Source organism: Polistes fuscatus, unplaced genomic scaffold, assembly GCF_010416935.1.
Source record: "Polistes fuscatus isolate 324 unplaced genomic scaffold, CU_Pfus_HIC Scaffold11, whole genome shotgun sequence".
Lineage (NCBI taxonomy): Eukaryota > Metazoa > Arthropoda > Insecta > Hymenoptera > Vespidae > Polistes > Polistes fuscatus.
The window spans coordinates 782,470-788,469 of record NW_025113009.1 but is presented as its reverse complement, the minus strand read 5'-3'; positions in this window follow the sequence as shown (position 1 = coordinate 788,469).

Here is a 6,000-nt window from a genome sequence, read left to right as displayed (position 1 = left end):
ACGAATCGTTTTGCTATAATCTTTTTCTTTTTTTTTCTTTTTTTCGAAATAAACAACCTACACACGATCGGAAAATAATTACTTACTCGGTAGGGAGATCTGCGATAACATTGGAAGGTGAGATACGGAAGAAACAACGTGCCTCTCTATCGCGTAAAATCGTGTTTCCATGGTATTGATGAAAAAACATACTAATCTATATGCTCGGAGAATTATCGGCATATGCAACTAGAAATATCTCTATTTGCTGAGATCTTTAAAAGTGGTTCCATACGGTTGTTCGAGCTGGCCTACTTTTTATGCCGCTCTCAATGTGTGTACATATGTACATCCCGGCTACTCTTCTTTGTATATCTATTTATTTCCAAGGTGCGAATGTGTGCGCGCATGAACGACTATCGCAAAAGGGGTGCGTTGCCGCCTCTAACTATTTTGCCCGATCAGATTTACATGACAAAAAGAGATGCACGTGAGTTCATGAAAATTCCTTCCACAAATCTGAATGTCCCTATCGAGTGTCCTATAGAATGTCCTATCGAATGTCCTATCGGATGTCCTATCAAATGTCCTATCTTTCTTCTCTACTCACGGATCCGCCAAAGGATGATATCTACGACAAATATCTCACGCTTTTGTTGTTTGTTTATTTTTAATCATATTTGCATGTATTTTATACAGTTTAAATGAGTTAGCTATTAAATAACTAATGCACCGTAATGCTAAGTCATTTGTTTGAAAGAAAAAGCAACGCGCGCAAATCGTCTTGATGGAGAAGAGACAACTATTTATCGTTTCGATTTATTTTCGGTGTGACCCTCGAACGACCATCCGTCGATTACGCCAGGGATCGTAATCGGAAGCAATAGAACAACCGAGAAAGGGCTCATTTTTTTTCTTCCCCGTGGATCGGTCCGAATGACGCTCAGGAAGAATAAAATACAAAGAAGGTCGTACGAGAGCGTGGTAGATTGTCCAAAGAAATGGAAGAGGATATATAATAAAAAGATATAGGCATCGTTCGATTAATGCTGAGAATATTTTACTTTTCTATAGGACGAAGGGAGAGCTTTATCTTTTTTAAGCGATTGGATCGATATAGTTGCTCGATGAAACGATATTGATGAAAGGAGAATAAACAATGGACTGTGTAGGTTAATATTTTTCTCTCTTTTTATTTGTTTTGTTTGTTCGTATTTGTCCCAACTACCGCGACATCCCGCAGCGTGCTCGAGTCTCTATCGCGAACACGTTGCATGGCAAATGGTAGCAAACTCGTTCGTGCACGATCTACGATGCACGATGCACGGTGCACGATGCACGATGTAGAAAGCACGAGACACGAAGGAGATGTTCGTTTAAGCGAGCAGGATGCGCGTTGCACATGCGTGCATGCACGGATCGTTACCGAAATTAGAATAACGACCCCTTCCCCATCCCACCCCCTCCCCCCTGGGCCACAGCCACACTTTTTTCTTATTAGTCTAAAAAGAGTCTAAGAAATAAGTACTCGCCCGTTTCTTACAAACTTTTTCTCTTTCTTTCTCGTCCGGAGGTAATAATAATCCTGGAGGATAAAGTAAAGTTACGATAGCAAAGATCGTGGAAGGAAATTTTGATCAAAGGGATTCGATGCGTGTAATTATAACGTCATGACGAGAATTTCTCTTCGATAACTCATTACTCGATAATCCGTGTTAAGAGAGAATGTAACTTAAAGTTCGACTAATATTAGCAATCGCACCTGTCACTTTTCCAACATGGAAAATATAAATTCTGTACGAGTCAGAGACGTTCTTATTTTTATTCACATTTTGATGTACGCATTGGAGTAACGGTACGCACGGGGAAACTTTCCACTCTCCGCAAGAAATAATACAAACCCGAAAAGTTGAAGTTCTTCCTCCGCGGAAGATGCATTATCGCATTATAAAACTTTAAAGCCGATTTTCGAATTCTTTCACGGGTAAAAATATTTCGATCGCATTATGAGAAACCGCGACAAAACTACGAAATTAACCCTCGACGACGCGCATACCTTTTTTTCCTCGCGTCTTCGATATTCTTGTATTAAATCTACTCGGTTTCGATTTATTGTTATATTATCGTTTAAAGTCCCAACTCCCACTACCAGTAGAAAAGTAATTAAATTTTCTCTAAACAATTTTGAATAATTTTACTCCCTATAATTCTCTTCCCTTTTGCTTTATCCCCATTATTCTCCCGTCTTTTCAACTTTCTCAATTATAACAAATTTTTTTATCTATTTACTTTCTACTCTTCTACAAGTCGAGAGCACCCGCCGCTTTTCTCGCGAAATTCTTTCATAAAGTCATTGTTTAAAATCCATTTTGTCGAAAGCAAATTGTTAATTATGAATTTATCGATTATCCAAACGTTTTCAGAAAATCCTTGGCTTTCTTGATATGATTTAAAGCAACGCATAAAAGAAAGCATTACGTTACGATACATTTCACCACGAACGGCCAAAGAGTCGGATAAAATCAAAAGAGTTACTGGTGCTTTAGAGAGAAAGAGAGAAAGGAAAAAATAAAAAGAAAGAGAGAGAGAGAGAGAGAGAGAGAGAAACGAGTGCAATGGTCCGTGAGTTCCGAAAGTTTCTGTAATTAAAGCGCGATCCACTGTTCGTATCAGAGGATATAACCAGAAACGGTTAGAGTCGAGTCTCGTTCTGATTTCAGAAGCGAGTTAAAGATAATAGGTTTAAAGTTATAATCCGAAGGGAAAACGATGCGTCTTCGTTGTTCTACGTGTACTTCTCTTAGTAAACACTCGTAGTTTATTTTCCTTTATCTTTATCTCTATCTATCAATCTTTTTTTTATGAGATATTTATTTCATAGATAAAATTACGTGATTCGTAAAAGTTTTTCTAAGATTGTTTCGAATACAAACACTTTTGCGTTGTTTTGAGAGAAAAAAAAAAAGAAAAAAAAGCTTTGAACGTAAAGGATTGTTGCATCTAACTTGTATAGCAATGTAAAAGAATAAAAGGAAAAACGCGTTGATCGATGAAAAAGTTCGTGCAATGACCTAGTGGGATCGCGGGAAGGAAAGAAGGTCACAACGAGTTCAGGTTTTACTGCTTGTAAAAATTTATGGAACGTCATTCCGTGAAAACTGTAAGCCGACAAGATATGAAAAGAGGGAGAAGGTGAGAGAGAAAAAGCTCTTGACTCTTCATGAAGCAACGAAGGAGCGATGTGTCGTATAAATGCGAAGGGTGATTCTTATCGAGAAAAGTATGACGAAGGGTCGACGCGTAGCGGCTTATCATGTGGTTTGGTTCTACGATAACTATGATTAAGCATACGAGCAAGTACTCTTTACTATTAAGATGATATTACTGATTTGTCCTTATTTTTTCCGGATATCAAATTATCATTTCCACTTTCTTTATTTCACATGAAAATCGTAGAATATACGGTGTGTGTGTGTGTGTGTGTTGATATACTCTTATTTATTATTAGTAAAATCTGCTTATCAGTATTTATAAATATTAATTAATATCACATTTTATGGGAGATAATATTATATTCGCGATCCTTATTAATTAAAAAATTAATAATGTGCAACGTGCTAAAAGTATTATAATATATATGTATACCCCGCGTACAGAATCGAGAAGAAATGAATATTGTGAAGGAAATTTTTAGTAGTCGTGTAATTTTTCATGCCCGAATAGTAGTTGAACGAAATACGAAAGCTTTCTCATTAGTGTTTCGCACGTATAAGTCTCGTTATAATAAGCAACGGAGAACGATGATAACGTTTACGCATACTTGTCGTAGAAAATTAAAGCCATAATTCGATTTCTAAGTATGTTTTCGTCCGTGAATTCAAAATGAAAGATCTCCGACAAATGTAAATGGTTGACTACCTATTTTATTCATTCATGAGTGAACGTTATCAATGTTCTTTGTGTCCAACATCTATTATGAATCATAGTTTACCAAGTTTGCATTTTCAAGTGTCGTTACACCTGAAATATTCAAATGTTCAAATGTTCCTTTGTATTGAGCTGGACTGTTTGCGTAGCTACGTCGAGCGTACGTACGTACCCTTTTCAACCAACCGACTGACGCTTGTTCGACTGACCGAATATACGATTGAAACTGAATGAAACTATTTTTTGGTAAATTTGACCAACCGAAGTCGCTTATGTTTGTCTTGGTAAATATTAACAAACAACGTTACAAATCACGACCGAAATCTAATCTTTTAAATAATTTTTATCAACAAACGATCATTTCCGTCATATCACAATTTTGGACTTTAGTACATTCACCGTAATAACCAGACATTTTCACGAAAGTTTGGCTCGATCAATCGAATAGGGCGCGCGCGCGCATGAGAAAGAGAAAGAGAGAAAGAGAGAGAAAGAGAGAGAGAGAGAGAGAGAGAGAATGTATGTGCGTGTGTGTAGGTCAAAAGGGTTAATTTACGAGCAAATGACAAGCCGCCTCTGTCAGTAACAGCCGACGCCTGTTATCCGTTATCAGTGGTTCAATATAATCGTTTATCCGTTCGTGAAAGTACTATCAAGGATTCGTTAGAAAATTGAAAACATTTTACAGATGATGAACGCGAAACATAGATGAATAAAAAATATAATCAATGGCTCAACGGAGTTGCCTAGTTTCAAAGAAAATCCTTGGAGGATGTAGGTGTATCATATTCCATGAACTGAAATTTTATACTAATGCACTCTCTGATATTGGTATAATTAGTTTCTACTACCTTATGCAGTTGCATTCCCTCATGGAACGTTAGTCTCCCTTAAGGAGACTAAAATTAAATAAAGGAAAGATAAGAATAACGTTTTACTCGGTTGTAAAGTATAAAACTAGTTGAATTACTTTTGAATTAAAGTTATCATGTGAGTCAATTTGATCAACGAGGATAAAAAAAAAGCAGCTGCTGTTTTCGTTGAAAGGAAAATAAATGGAGGAATAAAACGGTAGTTTCTCGTCGCTAAGAGTATTAAGGATTCGAAATTAAAGTCGTCGATGGTTCGTTTTCGTCGTCGTCGTCGGCGTCGTCGTTGTTGGCGGTTTGAGCAAACAACATTTGAATATCAGCAACGGGGGTAGGAAAGAATCGGACGATGGTTGGCGCATAAACCTCGCCGGCCTAGATTTTAGAAGAAGAAAAAGAAGAAGAAAAAGTAGAAGAACGGGTGGAAGGTAGCTGGTAAGAAAGAAAAGTGTGTCTGTGTTTGAGAGCTGGGAATATGGAATAGAGGAGAGGAAAGGAAAAAAAAAAGAAGAAAAAAAGAGGATGGGAGACAAAGTTAAGTTCGAGGTGACATGAGTTTGGATAGCAGCAAGGGAGAGCCCCTGCGTTTCTTGCCACGTGATGCACGTATGCGCCAGTGTATTATGGTAGAAGGCGAATTAACTGTTCTTAAAATGGAAAAAAAAAAAAAAAAGAAGGTAGAAGAAAGTCTTGTTCCCCAGGAGAAAATGCGAAAAGTTTTTCTAGCGTATCTCGCAGAGACGTGCATGCTTCTCGACCTTTTTCATTATTCTATTTCTCTTTCTTTCTCTCTCTCTCTATCTCGTTTCGATATTCAACCTTTATTATATCATATTATATCAGAGTTCGTACGTTAAAAATACAGTAGAATATAAATGGAATTTGGATCAATAAAGAAGCAGACTATTTCGAAAAACGAACGAGATTTGCAATTCATCCTCGATTCAACCCAGTATATCCATTTAAGCTTTTCTCTGATAAAAGGAATCCATTAAAGTATTAAGAGTAGTTCGAGATAGTATTGACGAATATTTGGTTTTCTCCCCTAAAAACGACATTTTATTGCGATAGAACAAATTTCGTTGAGTAGAAACGATTAAAGTGAAATTAGAAAGCTGTGTGCGACGTCGTCGGTTGTTCTGTGAAAGAGTAGGATGATCGTTTAGGAATTAGTAACAGTCGTAGAGAAAATGAAATTGCGAACGTATAGTCTCGTTAAATTCCG